The sequence below is a fragment of the Rhinolophus sinicus genome, chromosome 8 (genome assembly GCF_057876585.1).
Source record: "Rhinolophus sinicus isolate RSI-liver-muscle chromosome 8, RSI-T2T, whole genome shotgun sequence".
Lineage (NCBI taxonomy): Eukaryota > Metazoa > Chordata > Mammalia > Chiroptera > Rhinolophidae > Rhinolophus > Rhinolophus sinicus.
The window spans coordinates 80,472,312-80,492,078 of NC_142508.1; the positions used below are offsets into that span (position 1 = coordinate 80,472,312).

The window sequence follows — 19,767 nt, forward strand, 5'->3', positions numbered from 1 at the left end:
TGCATCTGGGGCCCAGGAGTTCACAGTGGGTGACCTGGACCTCAGGACTGTTTCTGGACCCTCAGGATGAGACAAAAGAAGGGAGCAACTTAAGCTGAAGTCACCCGTGGCAGGTGGAGGCTATGATTCTTCTTTTAAGTTACTTGTAACATAGTCTCCAGGTAGAAACGTAAACACATCATAGGTGAGGCTGACGGCCCTCGTCCTGATGCTGGTGCCTGTGGGTGTCTGTCCCAGCCCTGTGGGCCTCCATGCACGTGTGTGCCCGCAGGAAACGTCCACGGACACACTCATGCATCCACTCACTCCTACATCCTGCTGTCCTCACGTGCTCCAGGCCAGGAGGCGTAGGCCTGGGGTTTCCCACCCTGCAGTAGGGGGCCGGAGCCTGTGCTTGCCCGGTATTGCCCAAGGGCATGAATGAACCTGCTACGTGCCCGTCCCTGGCACCTAGAGGGCAACGCTGCCTCACAGCTACACGCATCTTCAGTGTCAATGGATTCGGCTCAGTTAGGTTTCAGCAGCAGTAAAGGCTTCTCTCAGTAAACTGAGGGGGCTCCACTCCCTCCCCAGACCACAGGGAAGGTTTCTGGATGGGGAATGTTGTGGCTTGAACTGTATCCCCCAAAAGACGTGCTGAAGCCCTCACCACCAACACCTGTGGATGTGGCTTGCTTGGAAGAAGGGTCTTTGCAAAGGTCATCATATTAAGCAGGATTATACTGGATTAGGACGGGCCCCCAATTCAGTGACTGGTGTCCTTAAAACGAGAGACACGAACGCACAGGGAAGACGCTGCGTGAAGACACAGGCAGAGACTGGAGTGCTGCTGCCACCAGCCCAGGACTGTGGGGACCCAGAGAAGCCGGAGGAGGAGGAAGGAGCCGCCCCCAGAGCCTGCAGAGAGAGCGTGGCCCTGCCCACGTCTGCGTTTTGAACAGATCAGCTCCAGAAGTGTAAGGGAACAGATTTCTGTTGTTTTAAGGCCACCAAGTTTGTGGTAATTTGTCACTGCCGCCCTCAGAAACTCACACAGGGGACGTATGGCAGCCGTCTCACCCCACTGCTGTGGGCATGGCCTGATCCACTCTCCTTGTAACCCAGATGAAACACCCTTGCACCCCGGTGTCTGAGCAGTTCTCAGCTCAAGGATTCCGGCCAGTGACTGAAAGCCACACAGGGGCGAGGTCCACATGACCCTGGTTAAGTACCCAGGGGTGGCCTCTCTGCTCAGGCTCCCACAGGGCGTGCCGTCTGCCCCTGGCACCCTTTCCCGCCTGGCAGGCCCTTCTAGGGGCAGCCCCGCCTTCCCCCAGGTCAGGACAATCTCAGCACCACCGTTCCCTTCCATGGCCTCTTCCCATCCTCCTCTCCCATTTTAGGGAAAGTTTAATTCACCTAGACCTACATTTCAGCCCCGTTACTGCCCCGGGCCTTTCGGGCCTGAGTAAGGATGGCCTGGGAGGTGGGATCACTTCCTCATTTGATGGGTGTGGAATGGTGGCGCATGTCTTCAGTGGGAGGGCGAGCTGCTGTCCACACTCTGCCAGGGGCCCTCCTCCCAGAACCGTCCTGGAGAGCCCAGCTGGCTGGCACCTTTCACTCCGGTGTCTGTAGGAGGGGAGGTGGCTGAGATCTGAAAGGATTGAGAGGCCCAGGAAGGCAGGAGGGGCCTTTTGGTCAGTGGTCGTGGAGGGTGGTCAGGGCTCCTAGAAACACCTTGAGAAAGCATTTCAGATCTTGCTCCCTGGTATATGTCATCAGTTTGGCTTAAATGAACTGTTATAAAACATTTTTAAAAAAACAAAAAACCCTCAGGGCTAGACTGTCTTGGCCCATCTCCTTGAAGGCTGAAGTTTACAAGAGTCTTCACACAGTAGCCATAGGAAGCCAGCAAAACACAAACCTCATCCTCTGACACACATGCACTTTAAACGTTCCAGGGTTTCCCAGAGACCCCTCACCGGCTTCCAAGGCCCTCAGAGGCAAGACCCACCCACCTCTCAGCCTTTCCTTGTTCCCACCTGCCATGTCCTGCACCCCAGCCATACTGGTCTTTAGTTTCTAGAATGTGCACACACCTGCCCCTGGGCCTTTGCATGTGCTGAATCTCTTGTCTGCTCTTCTCCTTCTCCTAAGTAATTCCTGCACATCCTCCACGTCTCAGCTCAAAGCTCACTTCAAGGGGAGCCCTCCCGACACCCCACCTTTACCCCAGAGCAGCTCAGATCTCCCTTTAGAGCTGTCACCACACCCCACCCTTCTCCATAGCAACACTGTTACTGGGGTAGTTACATGCTGATGGTGCCAATAAAAGCTCTGCCAGCTTAGCTTGCATCAGAGTGGATCCTCACAGCTGAGGAAGGGAACCTCTGACTGGCTGGGCCTACACCACAGTATCAACTTGAAACTGGGGAAGGCCATTGGCACAGCCCCATTTGAACCACTTGGATTAAAAGTGGGAAGGGTGTCCCACAAATGGAAATTACCTGAGGACAGGCACCAGCTATCAGCAGGGCAAAAGCAACTCCCCCCAGTGAGGGGCAAGCGTCCAGCAGGGCTGCTCGGGGCCGAGCTGGAGACCACATGGGCTCCACCGGCAGGAGCCAGCGAGCGGCACAGGAAGCAATAGAGGCTATGGGCTGCCTGCGACCTATCAGAGGGACCAGCTTGTCCCTGGCTGGGGCTGGGACAGCTGGGGCTTGGTCCCACACCACTCAGTGCACAGCTGCTAAGCTGGGGGAGGAGGGGGTCTGAGGGTGCACCAGCCCCGCTGTGATGGAGGCCGGGTCCGCTGCAAGGGTGCAGACAGCACAGAAATAAAGCAGGGAGGCGGGTTGACAGAGTGGCCTGATGAAAACAGAGCAGGGTGGGTCACCGTGGGGGGCAGTTATCAGGAAGGGCTCTTAGGGCGAGAGATGTAGGGAACCAGCGCCCCTGACAGGAACGGCAAGTGCAAAGGCCCTTGGTAGAGATGAGTGTGTTGTGTTCTAGAAGGTAGAAGAAGGTTTGTGTGGCTGGAGCAGGAGGGAAGGGGCGGCAGGAGCCCTGGGGAGGAGAAGTGAGACGCCATTGGGAGACATCCGGTGGGGAGAACGGACTGAGCGCTGGGAGGCGCGTGTCTGCTGGAAGGCCCACCAGTTGCAAGGGGCTGGGCTCCCCCTGGCTCCCACTGCCACAGAGCCGAGTCCTGGCACCCCCACCCCCATCCCCCACCCCACTTGTGAGGCAATGGAGACATCTGCTACATTGCAGATACAATTGGACACTTTTCAACATATTGCTTAGCCTATAATTTCCTGAGGCTCCATCCAATTCAGCCTGCACAGGGCGGGCGGGGACCTGGGCTGCTGGGGCGGCTTCCGCAGCAGAAGCAGGAGGCGAAGACGGCTCCTAGGTACAGGCGGGTGCCCAGTTTCAGGGCAGCTGACACTCCTCCGAAGGGGCTGCCTGACCAGTAAGTCAAGCCCCCAGCTCTGTGCCTCGGGGCCTTTCCTTGGTTAAGAGGAGAGGTCCATGGGTGTGAACAGACTGAAAGCTGCAAGGACAGCACCCGTCTTCTGAAGGAGGGATAGGTGTGTGAGTGGCTGCCACTCTCCCACGTTAGCGCCCTTCATCCTGATGGAACCTCACCCCTACCCTGTTGTCTGGGGACCTGGAGGCTTGGAGAAGGAAGTGACTTGCATGAGTTCTAAGTGGCAGAGCCATCACTGAACCCGCCATGGCACCCGCTGCGGCCTGGCTCTGGAGGGTCTGAGCCTCCGCCCCTCAGCTTCTCTGTCATTCCCTGGGCACCTACAGGGCGGGCGTCACCATGTCCATGACCCAGAGTGCTGCTCCTGTCACACCCTCCCCAGAAAGAGAGCAGAGAGGCTGAGGGCGCACTGGCCCCACGGGTCCCTGTGTCAGAAGCATGGGGGCCAGCCCCCATGTCCCCAGTGGGCAAACCTGACAGGCTCGCAGCCACAGCCCCGCCAGCCCTGCCCACATGGCTTGCTGCAGCCGGCCCCTTGGATGGATGGTTGAGCGAAGGGCTGACAACTGGTCCTGGGAAGTCTCAGGAAGACTCTGTGGGCTTTCCCCGGTGGTTTGTTGTCTCTCCTGTGCCCCTCTGAAGGGGCAGGAGAGGAAGCTGGGGCCTACAGTGAGCTGTGTGGGTGGGAGAGGAGGGGCTGTGCCTCTGTGCCCCCCCTTCTACATCTCTGTACCCCTGCCAGGACCCGGCTGCCCACAGTTCTCAGAGAAGCACACCTCTCAGCCACGTGCTCAACCGCAGCCTGTGTCAGCAACAGGACCTCGCGGAGGAGGGATTTGCAGGCTGGGGACCAGCAATGCGTGGCCAGTTGTCTGAGCCTTTCCCTCCTCAAGACCTCACTTCTCCTTCCAGCTGCCACCTCAGAATAGCCCAGAGCCCAGTCTCCGTGCCCCACCCGGGACCAGTCAACTCCTGCGGGGGTGGCTTCTGCCAGACCCCAAAGAGCATGTGTGTGTGTGTGGTGGGGTACTGTTTCCAGAGGAAGGCGGTGCAACGGGCAAAGCTCAGCAGGAAGAGCTTGGGGTGGCAGGGGGAGGCCTCTGCATGGGCTTTAACGGTGAGCCCTGCTCAGACACAGAGAGCAGAGGGGCAGCACTCAGGATGGCATGTTTGTGGCAGGGGTCCGCAGGGTGTGGCTGCTGTGTGGCCAGGGGGTCAGAACCCCAGGACCAGGTCTCTGCTAGTCTCTGATGCACTTCGGAAAAGGTGTCCTGCTGGGGGAGCACAGCCCCGGAGGCGCATGGCCTGGGGAATGGCAGGCGCAGAGGTTTCGCCAGACTGCACAACACGCACAGCTGTGCAGCACGCCGACCCAGACGTCAGGACGGGACAGATGGGCCTCCTCTCCGCAGCCAAACAGTGTGTGTCCCACAGTGCCTGCCCGGGACCCAGCCTCCTGCAGCAACAAGATGCAAAGGGGAAGCAGGGTGGCAGCCCCCAGCTGCCAGGCAGAGGCCGAGGGCCAGGCGGGCAGCCCTGCGAGTCCATGGACACCCCACCTGCACGGCTGCTGGGAGTGAGCTCTGCTCCACAACAACAGGAAGCAATCCATCAGCCGCGTGGGCCTGCGTGGAGCCCCCGCAGCCCAGTGGACGGGCCTCTGATCCCCCAGCACACCCAGAGGCCAGAGGCAGCACCATGCGCCAATTAGAGGAGCCAGTCGAGTCGCACTGCACAGGGGTATTTCCTCTCACTGCACAGAACCGAGGGACATAAATCCCGGGTCTCCTTCTGTGGCCTGATCCTGTTGTCTGTGTGCTCATATCATTTAATAACTCCTGCCACGGCCCAAGGGCCAGGTCTGCGGGGGATCCCGGGGCCCGAGTGGAGATTCCCGTCAACATTCGGGCTGCTTACACTTCCGTTTCCCCTCCGAGCCTCCCAGAAGTTTCCATAAAAACAGATGTCGGTAATCAAAGACTTCCCAGCCCTGAATAGCTCTGCTCCTGGAGACTTCGGCAGAGCCTGCTTCCTCTGCAGGGTTTGTGGCTCCAAAGTCTCTTAAACCTGCCATCGAATCTTCCTTCCCAGGAAGGAAGGCCCCCCGGAATCATTTACCGCCTATTTTATGATCAGTAATAATGGTAATAACACCTTAGCTGTCTTGTTCCTCTTCCAATTATGCTCAGAGCACATGGCACAGGAGCGCCTGGACCTAAGGTGGCTGAGCAGTGAGCTCTCATTCCCATTTTGCAGATAGAAAGGAGGAGGCAGTATGCTGAAGGGACCAGCCTAAGTGCCATCTGCCCTAGATTCCAAACATTCCAGGAGAAAGGTGGGAGTGGCCTGTCCCCTTCCTTGTCACAGGCCTGCTGCTGGCCTTGTCCCACATTCCTTCTGCAGTACACCTTTGTCAACTGCCGCGGAGGTACCCCTCAGCTGGCCAGGGCTCAGCGGTGGGGTGGGATGGAGCCAGGACCTCAGTTTCCACATCCATGCTCCCTACAGCTCACCACGTTAGTGCCCGCGTGAGCTGGGCGGTGGGTGAGAAAATGACTTCTGAACCACACCGCCCAGACTGCACGTGGATTCCAGTCTCTCCTGTTCCTCGTGCCTCTTGCTGCCCCTTCATGCTGTGGAGACCAGGTGGGCTCAGACCAGATCCCACACATGCCTGGTCTCCCTAGATGGCAGGGGTGACAGCTGGGCTCAGCTGACCACAAGCCTTCTCCCAGGGCCGCGAGTCTTGAGCGAGAGAGCCAATGAGGAAAGGAGCGCTTGTCTGGGAAGTCAGATTTCCCCAGGGGTGCTCTTGTCATTTGAGATGGCTGGAGTCGGTTCCCGTCACCTGCAACCAAACCCTGGTGACCAGCGTGGCCCCATGACCTGAGTACGTGATGCGGACCACAGCTCACATGTGTGGAGCCCCTGCTATGTGCCAGACACCCTCAGTGTTACCTCACTCAGTATTCACAATAGCCCTAGTATTATTATGCCCACTTCACTGATGGGGCTCCTGAGGCACAGAGAGGTTAAGGAACCCGTCCAAGGTCACACAGCTAACAACTCAGGCCACCTGTCACCAGAGCCTGCCTCCTTGATGACCATGCTGGTTGGACTCAAAAGAGCACAATGGCTTCTTGGTGTCTTAGAGGAAGAAGTAGGATGGAGTGTATGCTGTAATGGGGAGGTGGGGAAGTGAAACCCTGCGTGTGAAACCCCCTCTGCTATGGGAGTGTGGGGGACTTGGCTGGATATTGGCCCCAGATGGAGCAGGAGCATGTCCTGTTTCCAGGGCCCACCACCCCAGGCAAGGTGTATATGCCGTGCCCAGGGGCTGCTCTGGCCAAGGGCTACAGCGTGCTGAGGGGGCTGGGAAGATCTGTAGCATCATCAGCGGAAAGAGCCAGCATAGCCAGGTGGACCATTGGCTGAGGCAGGGGCTGCAGGTGTGGTCTCCAGGTTTCCGGGGGAACCCTGCAGGGGCTACCTGCCAAGTCCAAGGGGAGCAGGCCAGTGAGCAGAAGGGGCACCACAACTCCAGCCCAAGCAGCCCTTGGTCGTTCACCTCCTGGACTTCCACAAGGAATGTCATTTGAGCAAAGGCCTCCCCTCACTTGGGGACCATCTGCCTGAGAATGGAGCCAACATAGAGGAAAGCAGAGACAAAGAAAGATTCCTATCAATATCGGCTCACCCCAGATCCATCCATGCCTGAAGCCATGGGCCTTTTAATAGCATGAGCCAATACTTTGTTGGTATTCTTTCAGGTTTGACTTGAGCCTATGACTCCAGTTTCCATCACTTTCATCTGAATGAATCTTGACAAATGGGCTTCCATACTGGAATAAGCTCCAGCTTTCTCCCGCCGCTGCAATAGAGAGCGGCTTTAACACCCCTGGAGGAGTGGCCTCCTGGAGTTCCCTCAGGAGAAGTTGGAACGGGCACAGAGCCACCCACACCCCTGAGGGTGCCCTGGAGGCGAAGGTCAAGGAACCGACGTCCAGGGAGCTTTGAACAGAAACCAGTTGCGTCTCGCCCATGCTCAGAACTGTCCAGTGCCTTCTCATGCCTCAGACCGTGCCAAGCCCGCCCCGCTCCTCCCTGGGAGGCAGGCTCTCTGTCCGTCTTATCTAGAACAGGTAGGGCTGGCTTCCCCTGCAGGCCCCACGCTGGGAATGCCCCCCACCCCCACCCCTGTCCATGGTCCATGGCTGGCCCCTCCTAGCTGTCTCCTCTTCGTGTTGCTGCGGCACCAAAATCACCTCCCCTGGGGCCCTCCTGGTGGCCCCTTCCAGTCACAGTGATTTCCCTCCTTTGCGTGATGACTGAGGATGGCCGCTCCCCTTGGTTGTTGCTTTCTTCTCCCCACTGGGACAGAAGACCTTAGCTTCACTGTGCCCATTGGACACTCACTAAACACTGGTGAATGAATGAACGAATGAATCGTGAACACAGCCTCCAAGGCCTTGCCAACCACCTCCCACCTCTCCTGACTTCCTGCATCGCTTCACACACACACACACACACACACACACACACACGCACACGCACGCACACGCACACATACACGCACACGCACAGAAAGCACCGTCATTCTCCACCTTTCTTCTGGGGAACGCCCAGCACCCATGACCAGGGGTCTTTCCTCACCCGAAGCCCTCTGGCCAACCCATGGCGGGCTGGCTCCCTGGTCCCTGGGAAGAAAAGGCCTCCTGTTGTGCCTCTGGCCTCAGCCCCCCAGTGTCCCCAAGGGAGGGAGGCGCCAGCAGCCTGTGTTCCAAGGAGACATGCCCCTGGATAGGGGTGGGTTGCTTTTGTTTCTTTCCATCTGAGGAAAAAATTAGCCTTCCTTACCAGACAAGAATGACAATTTACAGAAAATTATACTCTGAATTCATCGTCTGGAAAGAGCGGAAGTGGAATTCTATGGAAACCCGTCCCCACTGACTGGCTATTGTACATGCACCTGCTAACATTTGTTAAGCCAGGACTTTATGGGAAGGACATTTTGATCGCTTCCAAAGTTTGCTGAGCGATTCCCCTCTCTCTCAGGCACACGGTCTTTGTGCTGGAAATTTCCCTCGTGGCTCCTGTGAGCGCTGGCAGACGGGCACGTGGGCTCGCGGGCGGCGGCACACAGCAGCGGTCCCTCTCGTCCGCGTGACTCTAATAGGGAGGTTTGCAGGTGCCAAGCATGGAAATGGAAGCTGGGAGACTGAAATAATAGTTGGCACCTGTGCCGAGCTTGCCCGAGGAGCTGCAAACCATGGTGCTGGGTGAAGGGAGGGGCAGAGGACAGCAGGGGTGCAGGGCTCGGGCTTGGGCTGGGTGGCCCCTGGGTCGTGCAGGGGTGCAGTATCAGGATGCAGAGGGGCTGGGCCGGGTGGGCAGATGGTTATCCACCGCCTCCCATGCCTGGTCTCTGTGGTCCTATAGAGGTCTCATTCCAGGCCGCCATTCTGGGGACTGGCAGCCACTGCTCCCCCCCCCCCCACACTCCAGTCCTTAACTTTGGGACTGCAGCCCAGCACCTACACAAACATGTAGTGGCCTGGGAGCCCCAGGAGCAGGGACGAGGTTGCCATCGTGCCTCGGAGTCATGTGCTGGTCCTGGTGCATGCTGGGTACTGGGGAAGTACTTCCAGGCTGAGGACCCCTCCTCTGACACTTCACACTGACACTCGGCCTGTCCGGCCTCCTGGATCTCCAAGGCTTGTTCTTCTGGGACCTCACTGACACTAAGGATCAGAGGGCAGGCAGGCTGTAGGCAGGGGCCTCTTCCATTGGCACCGTCATGCCAGTCCAAGAACCGGCGATGACCTGGGGACTCGCGGAAGTGGACATAAGCTGAACTTTCTCTGTGGGAACAAATGTTTAGGAACGTCATACATTGACAGCAGGAGGGGCGTGCTAACAGAAGTGGGGGCATCTGGGGCTCCAACAGCAGCAGGGGAAAAGCATGAGATGTGTTCTTGTGTGGAGAGAGTACCAGAAAATGTGGTTATTCCTGAAAAAGAAAGAAAGTTTAACAGAAAGTTTACAAAAACAATGCCAAATATTGTGATCAGACACATATACACACAGACACACACACAAATATGTCAAGTACGCAGAGAAGCCTCCACACCATCAACCACGTCCACCTCTGGAATGACATGGGGTCTGGAGCTGGAGACAGAGGGCCGGTGGCCTTATCTGCACTGTTTGCATTCTTCCCCTTCCCCTGAGGTTGTATTCATGCACGCTTCTGTAACTCAAAATTAATAATTCTTCTAAAAGAAAGGAAAAACAAAGCAGGCTGGTTTCTGCTCTCAGCCTTTCTGATCGCAGTCTGAGATGGGGCAGTCTACACAACCCAACCATCACAAAGCCCAGCTTGTGCCATTCTTTCATTCATTCATTCATTCATTCATTCATTCATTCATTCATTCAACATGACCCATTCTCTTCTCATGTTCATTCAAATGATGGGAAAGCATTGGGAGGGATCATCTCCATCTCTTTCCCAATAAGAAGAAAATGTTATAAATCCAATCAGCCAATGACAGCTACTGTGCACCTACTGTGTGTCATTGGCTGTGCAGTGGCTGGGGCAGATGATAGGAGAAAGGGGAGAAGCCAGGAAGGAGGGCAGAGCAGGAAAAGGGGAGGAGAAGAAGGGGAGGCCCAAGGCTATCCAGACAGGATGGTGAGGCCAGGGGGGCCTGTGAGCAGCCTGGAAAGTCAGCTAAGGGAGGGCATGGTCCGGATGCCCTGTTCCTTCCACTGCCCCCTACAGGTTTTTCTGCTCTGGCGTTACTACTGGTTTTGCTGAGAACTGGGTCCTGAAATGCCCAACCTGGGATGAGTCATTTCTTCTCTGTCTGGAACAGCCTTTGCCACCCAAAGTCCTGGGCTCTGGAATAGAAGGGTCCCCCAGGGGGGAGGATCACCAACCCTATAGAACTTCCCCCAGTTTGGTACCAACCACCAGAACCTGGGACCATGAAAATTCTTCCCAAAGTGGGTCAAAGGGGGAGAGTCCTGAAGTTCACTCATTTAATGAATGTTTATTGGGCCCCTTTGGTGTGGGCACTGTGCCAACCTGGGAAGGCAGGTCATGAGCGATGCCCACATGGAAGTCACGGTCATGGGTGTGGGGAGGTGGGAGAGAGACAATAAGTGGACAAGCAGAGGAAATGATTAAACGTCGAATTCCCATAGGACCCAGCAATTCCATTCCTAGGTATATACCCAACAGAAATGAAAACGTACGTCCCCATCAAAACTTGTTCCCAAATGCTTATAGCAGCATTATTCATACTAACAAACTGTGGAAACCTCCCAAGTGTCCACCGATGGACAAACGATGAACAAGATGTGGTGTGTCCAGACAATGGATGTTATTGAACCAGAGAAAGGAATGCTCCCTGGGCTCTCCATGAGGCAGCAGTCCCAGAAGACTGCAAATACGTGATTCCACTCATATGACAGCCCAGCTTAGGAAAGTCTGAGGAGACAGGAGAGTGAAAGAGTGGTCGCTTGGGGCTGGAAAGGGCAGCTCAGTGGGGAAGAGTTAACAGGTTTCTTTCTTAGGTGATGAAAATATTTTAAAGGGACCGTGGTGATGAATGCGCGTATCTGTGAATATACTAAAAGCTGTTGAATGACTCACTTTAAGTGGGTGAACTGTCGGGTATGTGAATTATGTCTCAATAAAGCTGTTACCAAAAGAAAGAGCAAAAGAATTGCCACTATCAGACAAATCCAGAGTGGACGATGTCCTACCAGTCAACTGGCCTGGACTTGTCCAAAAACCAAAGTCATGGGAAAGAGGAGCGGGGGGTGGCGCTGCTCTGGATTGAAACAGACCAAAGGACAGACCCGACAACCAACAGCAGTGTCTTCGGTTTGCTCCTGTTGAAAAAAATCTAGGGACAACTAGGGGGCATTTGACACAGCTTAGATGTCAGTGGTATTATGGGATTGTTGTTCATATGCTTAGATGCAAAACTGCCATTGTGTTTATTGAAGAGAATGTCCTTATTCTTAGGGGACACATATTTAGGGGTGAAATGCTGTGATGTGTGTACTTGGACAGGAAAAAATGTGTGTGTGTGTGTGTGTGTGTGTGTGAAGGGTGAGAGACAGCAAACACAGCAAACTATGAACAACTGGTGATTCTCGGTGAACACCTATTAACAGGTGTTCATGAGACTATTCTTTCAATATCTTGATATATAAAAGGCAGAGAAAAAAATGTCACTTTGCCTTTGTGCCACTTCTCAAGACCTTGTAAAACCCTGGGGTTTCCGCCCCATTGAAAGGTGTCATCAGAGCACAGTTGCCGGCCAGAAAGTGGGGTCTCTGACTCTGCCCAGGCCCGCGTTGCCCATTGCTGAGTTAGCCTTACTCAAAACAGCACCGAGGCCAGCCCCCGCCTGCCAGGCCCTGCCGTGCCCGGCCCTGGCTGCCACCCTCTCCCTACGACCGTGGTAGCCTCCAGCACCTGGCTCCTCCTGGAGCCCGTTCTCCACGTGGCAGATAGATAAGACAGACAGACCTCTGATCCTCTCCTGTGGCACTAAGCAGGACAGCAGCGTTTACAGCGTGCTGCTGGGTGTGGTCACGTGATTGGTGTCTCCCCGCCGCACGAGCCTGTGCACTCCACGAGGGCAGGACAGCCAGGGTTCCCTGCTCACTGGGCACTGGGCACCCTGCACAAACAGATGTGCAGTGTGTGTTTGCACAGAATATAAGAGACACCAAGTTAGGTCAACACAGGGCTGTTGAGATGGAGGAGAAGGGGTCCTTTTTTTAGCCCCTTCAGCTGTTAGCATGTAAGTGGGACTCCCACCAAGTCTCAGACCTGCCTGCTGGTGGCCTCGGACCTCAGGCTATGCCTGTTTTAGGAAAGGGAAGTTGTGACTTCAGCACAACACCAACTGCTACTTTACAGACTGGTCATGTCTGGGTTAGTAAAATGTGATGGACATGGAAGAACCACCCAGGACCCCCCTGAAGAAGATCCCATCACCTCAGTCCCTCCAGGATTGCCTCAGCTGCAAAGCTGGCTTGCTGGTGGCTGTCTGCCATGCCCGAGGGCGGTGGCGACACGCAAGCTTGCCACTCGGCCCAGGGTGCGACTGCTCTATGGGCACCTCGGTGCCAGAGCCCTCTGCCCACTCCTGCTTCTATGGCCCCTGGTCCCCAGGAGTTCATCGCAGGGCAATCCCCAACACACGTCCCGCACAGCAAACTGCTTCCGGAGAACCCAAACTGCCACAGGCCCGTGGCCTCTATTCCAGGGGAAGGCAGAGGAGCAGGCTGAGCAAACACCACTGTCCTAGCTGCCGCGACAGGGCCCCTCCCCCCTTACTAGCTGGGGAGCAGAACAACCATGCAGGCCCGGGGGAGGCGTCCTGCAGTCTCTGCAGTAGGGTCCTCTCCTCTGGAGGTGCCCTTGTCACTGTGTGCACTCAGGTGGTGACTTCCTCTCCGCAGACTCCCACCTGGCAGAAGAATGGCACGTCACTATGATGTCGTTACACTCATGACCACGGAGGGGAGGGAACAGGAAAGAAACTAGGCCTTCCATGAGGAGTGCCCCAGACGGGGCACCTGGCTGCAGGGAGCTGGGGACGTGTATTTGCACATTATGCTCTGCCCAGCCGCCCTGCCTGGGCTCTCTCAGCCCCCACGGGCCCTAGTCCTGTGGGCCTGCACTGTCAGCCAGACCTCACCTGGTTGCAAACATATCTGAGCCCTGGGTCTACTCCGCTTTGCCCCAACTTTGGCCAAGCTGCCATGCTCCAGGCGTGGGCCACTGGTCTCTCTGTCTGCAGGCTATGCCCAGTCCCCACCTCCACACGCCCTCAGGAGCTGAGTGATTTGTAAGCAAGTAAATCGCGTCAGTCACTCTCCTTAAAACCATTCAACTCAAGGGCTTCTAATAGCATTAGAGTAAAATTTAAACTCTCTGCCACAGCCTGTGAGACCCCAGGCGGGCGCCTCTGCCTCTGCCCACCCCATCTCACGCCTGTCCTCCCCGACGGCACTCCAGCCTCCCTGCAGGGTCTGCGGACACAGTAATTTGCTTGCCTTTCTGGGCCTGGGCATATCCTGTTCCCTGGGCCTGGGACACTTTTGTGCTGGATTTTTGTCATGCTTCAGGTCTTTCAGGCTCAGATGTCTCCTGAGAAAGGCCTTCGCGAGCCAGCTTATCTGAAGTGATAAGACTGCTCTGCTCATTCTTGTCACATCACCCAGATACTTTCTCAAGAGTTCTTACAAGTGCCGAGAACCATCGTATCTTTTTCCTATGCTAGGTCACTCGCTTACACCCTGACCCCTCTCCCACCCCGGGGACGGGTCTCCTCCCGCCTTGGTTCCGAGTCCCCCGTGAGGGAACGGTCCTGGGCACGTGCCAGCTCAGTGAAAACCACAGGACGAATGACCAGATGAAGGCAGGCAAGCTGGCCGTCCTCGGCAGGGCGGGAGGAGCCGTGGTCCTCGCTGGCGGGCTGAGGGGTCCCTGATGAAGCCAGACGGGGCGTCTCTGCCTCCTTCCGTCACATGTTTACACCATATGGCTGTTCGCACTGGGCTGATCTGCAGACGCTCTAACTTGGAGCTTTCTTGCTTTTGTGTGTTACTAACATAAAGATGGATGAAACATAGCTTTCCACACATTCTGTGTTTGCTAACTATCTATGTGTATATAAAACAGACGTCGGTGGTACTAGCCAACCCACTTGTGAAGTGGGAGGAAAACACCAATTAGAGAGAGGGAGGGAGGTACTGGCTGAGAAGGAGGCCAAGTCTCCGGACTGCCTGAGCTTTCGGGGAGCAGGCTACATTCAGGAGGTCGTAGGGCGGCACACAGGTCTTGTGGCCCCCATGGCCCCCAGGGTGGAATCCAGCTACCCCAGGAAGCATGGCACAGAGGGTACTTCTCTAGGCTCCTGCCCCTGGGGCCTCAGCACTGCCCTGCCCACCTCACGCTCATCAGCCCCAGACACACTGACAGCTGTTGCCTCCTGTGCCAGCCTCCAAGTCTGGTCCCAAACTCTTCTCTGCCCAACCCCACCTCTGACACGGCCTGCTGGACAACCCTCCCCCCCCCCTTCATTCCTGAATCTCCCCCTCCAGTGTCTGAACACTGAGCACCTCCCATGTGCCTTTGTGCAGATTCCTTCTGAAGGAAGAAGGGCCCCAAACAAGTAAACAAACAGGCAATTACAAAATGTCTCCAGCGTTAGGCAGAATAAAAATATGGGGCTTAATTAAAAGGGGAGAACTAAGCATTTATTCCACCATATGAGCTGTATTTCAGGGCAACCAAATAGCTCTAATTGATATGGAAAATTTCTTTACAGAAGACCCCAGTGAATAAATTCCGAACAGTGGAGTACCCCGGTGGGGGCTGGGGACACGGGCTGTCTGCCCAGCGAGAGACATGTTCCATCACTGACACGGTTTGGAAAGGCAAGGGCATGGTAAGAAGAAAAGCTGAGGACTCCTACTCCCTTTTATCATTATTTTAAAGTTATTTTCAGACAGTGCCCCCCCGTCCCCCTCCCCCCATCGCCTGCATCAGGCAATCCCACACACCGCCCGCCCCCCTGGCATGCCTCTAATTGGGAAGAAAAGAAGGAAACAGAAAAATCACCATTTTGTAAACCCCAATCAAAAACTGATTCAGGAAACAATTGTCAATGGATGAAGCTATTAGGCGAGGGGTGGCCAGGGAAGTTACGATGAAGGACGGGCTGTCACCACCTGAGCCTGCCGGCCCATCTTAGCATCATGAGAGGGGACAGCCAGGCCCCGTGGGGCTCTGGAGGTAATGACACGTGAAGCACACAGCATCACCTCCGGATATGAACTAATCACTTATGAGAACTGGTTTCTGTCTACAGGGAACACGGGGAGACAGGAACGGGTTAAATGACTCCGTGGAGAAGCAAACAGACAATTCCAGAATGTGAAATGATGGCAGGACCCTGGCTTCTGCACCAAATGTGGGAAAGACAGGGCTGCCTGAGAGTGAAAAGAGCAAAGGACACAGCAAACAGCCTAGCCCATGGATCCTATTTAGACCATGATCCTATTTAAAAGGCATATTCAAGGCAACTGGGAAATTTGATTTTAGACTGAGTGTTAACTGATACCAAGAACTGTCTGTTTTGTCAGGGGTGTTACTGGCATTGTGGGTAGGTAGGAAAACGCCCATACTTTTTAGAGTTGCCTACTTAAGTATGTAAAAGTGAAATGAGATTATGTTTGGAATTCGCCTTAAAATACCTCAGCAAGGGGGGGAAAAAAGCCATGGGCTCAATGAAGCGAATGTGACGAAAATCGTAATTGTTAAATCTGTAGGCTAAGTACATGAGGGTTCATTGTAGTATCATCTTTCTACTGGTGTGCATGTTGGAAATTTTTATAAGAAAAATACAAAAACAAAACAGAGAAAATTGGTGAGAGGCGAAAGAGAAGAATAGTCCTGAGATGGAGACAACGTAATTGAGATTGTGTGGCATGTCAGAGAAATGGATGGAGTCCGCAGGCGGGAGCAGAGGGAGAGGTGGGCGAGGAGTCGGGTGCTGTGTGACATCAGGTTCCTCTGCAATCCTGGGAAGCTGTCAAATGATCTTAAAGAGGGGCAGGTTTGATTGGACTTACAGACGGAATCTAGCTGTCAGGGGACAAAGGTATTTCAGTCGGGCAGAGGCAGTGTAGCCGTCCAGGCAGCAGACAGTGGCTCCCTCCAGGACCTGGCAGAGAAGGGCAGAGGTAGACAGGTTGGAAATACTTGGGGGGCAGAAAGCCACTGTGGCTTGCTGATGCCTGCAATGCAGAGGGTGAGAGAAGGGAACAGTAAGGAGGAATAGCAGGGTTGGGGCCTGAGGGATGGAGTGAGCGGTGGAACCAGGTGGAGAAGCAGGTGGGATGGATGGGGGGAAACCCTGAGGCATCTTACACTGAGGCCTGGGAGCTGGCAAATGGGCAGGGCAGAGGTGTGGGCTGGAGATGTAAGACCCCCTGGGGAGGGAGCATTTGGAGAATCAGCCATGCTTACCTGGAGGAGGAGGGGGTCGGCCCTGAGGAGGCCGCTGGGAGGAGGCAGAGAGCACACTGGTGTTCTCAGGAAGACGGGATGGGCCGCCAAGCCCAGCACTCCTGAGAGGGCTGTGCAATGAAGCCTGAAAGATGCCCTTTGCAGTGGGGGAGATGGAGGGCATTGGTGGCCTTGACAAAGACAGTTTCAGTGACTCCCCTTCCTGCCCCTCCCCCCCGGGTTGGATCTGGTCCCTTCCCCGCAGGCATTCCTCTTGCTGTTTTGTGATGACCCACAGGTGGGCTGCTTTTCTCCTCCAAAGGGCAGAGCATCCTGCGTGCAGGACGCTTGGTTCAGCCTTCAGGCCCCCAGAACGCATCCCCGTGGCCAGCCAGCCGGGCTCCTCTGTGCCTCCCTTTCCTTGCTCTGACCAGTTTCATCTATTCATTTAAATAATAGCAGGTCACACAGTGAGTCATTCCTTCCAATTCTCTTTCACACACTCTGCTTTGTCAAGGAGGAAGCCTCTGCCGCTGAGATGGCTTTGACACCCCCTCGAATGTTTGCTCAGCTCCTTTTTAAAAAAACTGGTAAAATAGTACACATAACGTAAAATTTACCACCTTAACCATATTAAGTATCTGGTTCAGTGGCATTTTACACATTAACATTGTTGTGCAACCATCACCACCATCCATCTACTGAACTCTTTCATTTGACAAAAGTGAAACCCTGTCCCCTTAAACACTGACTCCCCCCCCCCCAACCCCAGCCCTGGGGACCACACTTCCACTTTCTGTCTCTATGAATCTGACGACCCAGGCACCTCATCAACGTGGAATCATACAATCACCCCTATTTTGAACAGAGAGCTCGGACCTGGCATGACCCGCCGCACATTGTCGCCTGAGCAGTTAAGAGCACTTTGACGCCTCCCTTCTCTTTGTGGCTGTGATGCTGGCTTTCCATTTGGGGGAGGGACAGTATGTTTTCCTTTTCAAACAGACTGAAGTGGGAAATATTATTCGTAGTGAAAGGCTGAAGGTACAGAGGCTCTCAGATGGGGGAGAAGAGAGGGTGGGAGGTGGGGAAGCCCCGGCCGCACACTGGGGGGCTCCTTGCTGAGCCCTGGAGTCCCTGATACCAGCCCCATGCGGGCCCCAGCAAAAGAATGTGCCCCCACTCCGTGCCCCTGCTCCTAGCTTCCTGTCACCATCTGGAAAAAGCTTTCTGTACCTCTCACCTTTGCCCTCATTCATTCATCCGCCCACCTATTTATTCCGCAAAGGTGGCTGTCCAGACCTTGTGCTGGGCTCTAGGAAACGCTCAGGCCTCCAGGCCTGGGCTCCTGCCAGCCTGTCCCCTGCGCAGTGCCGTCTTCCTTCTCTCCTTGTCGTATGTTTAATCCTGAGCCTCCCTCGCCTCCGACACCACGCTGCAGGCTCTGAGTCAGTTCCGAATGCCAGGTCGGCTCTGTGTCAGGCAACCACAGGGCCACGCTGGCCCCAGCCCCACGCAGGCCAGCCGCACGCTGCTGTGCTGCACACATGTGGGCCCAGCGTTGCCAAACCACCCTGTCGCCCGAGTCAGAAACCCTCACGCAGACAGGAGTTCAATTTCTTGCTAATATTCTGCCTGTTTGTGACCTCTGTCCAGTCACGTGTGGCGTCAGTCCCGTTCAGTGTCCACTGGCCCCCAGAGGGTGTGCGATGCCCTTGGGGGCTCCTAGAAGGCAGGGTCACGCCCGTCCACCCCAGGCCCACCAGCATGTGACTGGGGACACGGCCTCTGAGGCCGCCAGGCTGACTAATAAGCGTGTGCCAAGGTGACTGACACACGCGAGGGGCGAGGAACGTCGCTGGCGAAGTCGGTTCCCGGGGAGCTGAGCCAGTGCCCAGCCTGGCAGCCCCGAACCAGGCCGGCGGTGACCGACTGACTATAGACAAGGGCCGCGTGGGCTGGAGGGCCACTGCGAGCCGCGGGGTCGCAAACGGACACAGCGTGACAGCGCCTCACCCTTTCCTTCACCCACGCCACCCACGACTCTCTTGGTCCCAAGTCAGGAGAAACCCAACCCCAACAGGCTAAGCGAATACGTGAAAATACATAATTGGCTCCAGCATCCAGAAAGTTCCTAGTAATCTGGTCTGGAGCTTGATTGGATCCAGGAACTCAACGAATCAGAAGCCTGCTTCCCCTCACCTTTGGCTCTGCTCCCCTGAGGAAGGACTTCCCTCCAAGGAAGGTCACCCTGAGTAGCAAGATGGCCTCCTGGTTCCAGGCCCACTTCCTGGCAGCTTAGCAACACCGAAGGATTTTCATTGGCCCAGCTTGGGTCATGTGCCTACCCCTGAACCAATCACATGGTCAGGAATGTGGTACTCTGGTTGGCCAGGACCCCACCCCATCAAAGTGCAGAGGGTGGTGCTTCAAGGAAAATGTGAGTCCCTGACCAGAAGGAACATACCAAGGCCTTCTCTCTCCAAGCCATCCCCCCACCCCACCCTCTAAGTCTTGCAGCTGTGCCTGTCTTCAGAAAACCCAAAATGAGATTTAAGTGAAAGCTGGGGATATGGTGGCCAGACACAGATCATTGCCCTCCTGTGTCTTAGCCCACTCTGTGGGGGTAGCCTATTGCTACATAACTGGCCCCCAACCTGGTCACACACCCCCACTCCTTGAAGTGTCTTCAAATTAGTCTCTGTTTCTGGCAACCCTGGGCTTAGCATAGAATCCATAAATGTCAGCTCATGGCTCTATCATACATTAAGTTTAAAGGTCAAGTTTAATTTTCAGGAGCGTTTTAACTGATCACAGCCTCTGTTTAAAGAAGTATTGACTGGACTTACTCTCCAGTGTAAAGGGGGTTAGATCAAGGAGGGACCACCCATTGGGTAGCCAGTCTCTCCACCTTGGAGTCCACAGCAGTGTCAGCTTGATCTAAATGGTAATAAAGACTTGGGGAGCATAGATTGGGGTCCTCGACTCCCGCTGACCTGGCAGGCCTGTGCACACTGATTTCTAGGGCTGAGGGAGGACAGGAGCCATGCCTCCAGGGCCTTCCCACACTCGAGGGGCCTGCTCACCTTGCGTGGACCCCACCCACAGCTCACACTGGTGCAGCCAGTCTAGCCCCTCTTCTTCTGGTATTCCAGTCTGGAGCTGCACAAGAGCCCCTCCTTTGACCCAGCCAGGCAGGTACAGTTGTCCAGCTCTGCTTGACAGCATGGCCCCTGCCAGTTCCACAGCC

General features: G+C 55.5%; 1 protein-coding gene across 5 annotated transcripts in view; it reads left to right on the forward strand.

Moving 5' to 3' along the window:
• The window catches only part of CCNE1 (cyclin E1), a 73,634-nt gene that overhangs the window by 40,173 nt on the left and 13,694 nt on the right, over positions 1–19,767 (forward strand). The window contains exon 1 of one of the 5 annotated variants that reach the window (XM_074314975.2): positions 7,271–7,617. The exons of the other annotated variants lie outside the window; for them this stretch is intronic. The gene's annotated coding sequence lies outside the window, so the exon portion shown is untranslated. Of the gene's footprint in view, positions 1–7,270; positions 7,618–19,767 lie in introns of those variants that run through there. 5 annotated transcript variants of the gene reach the window in all.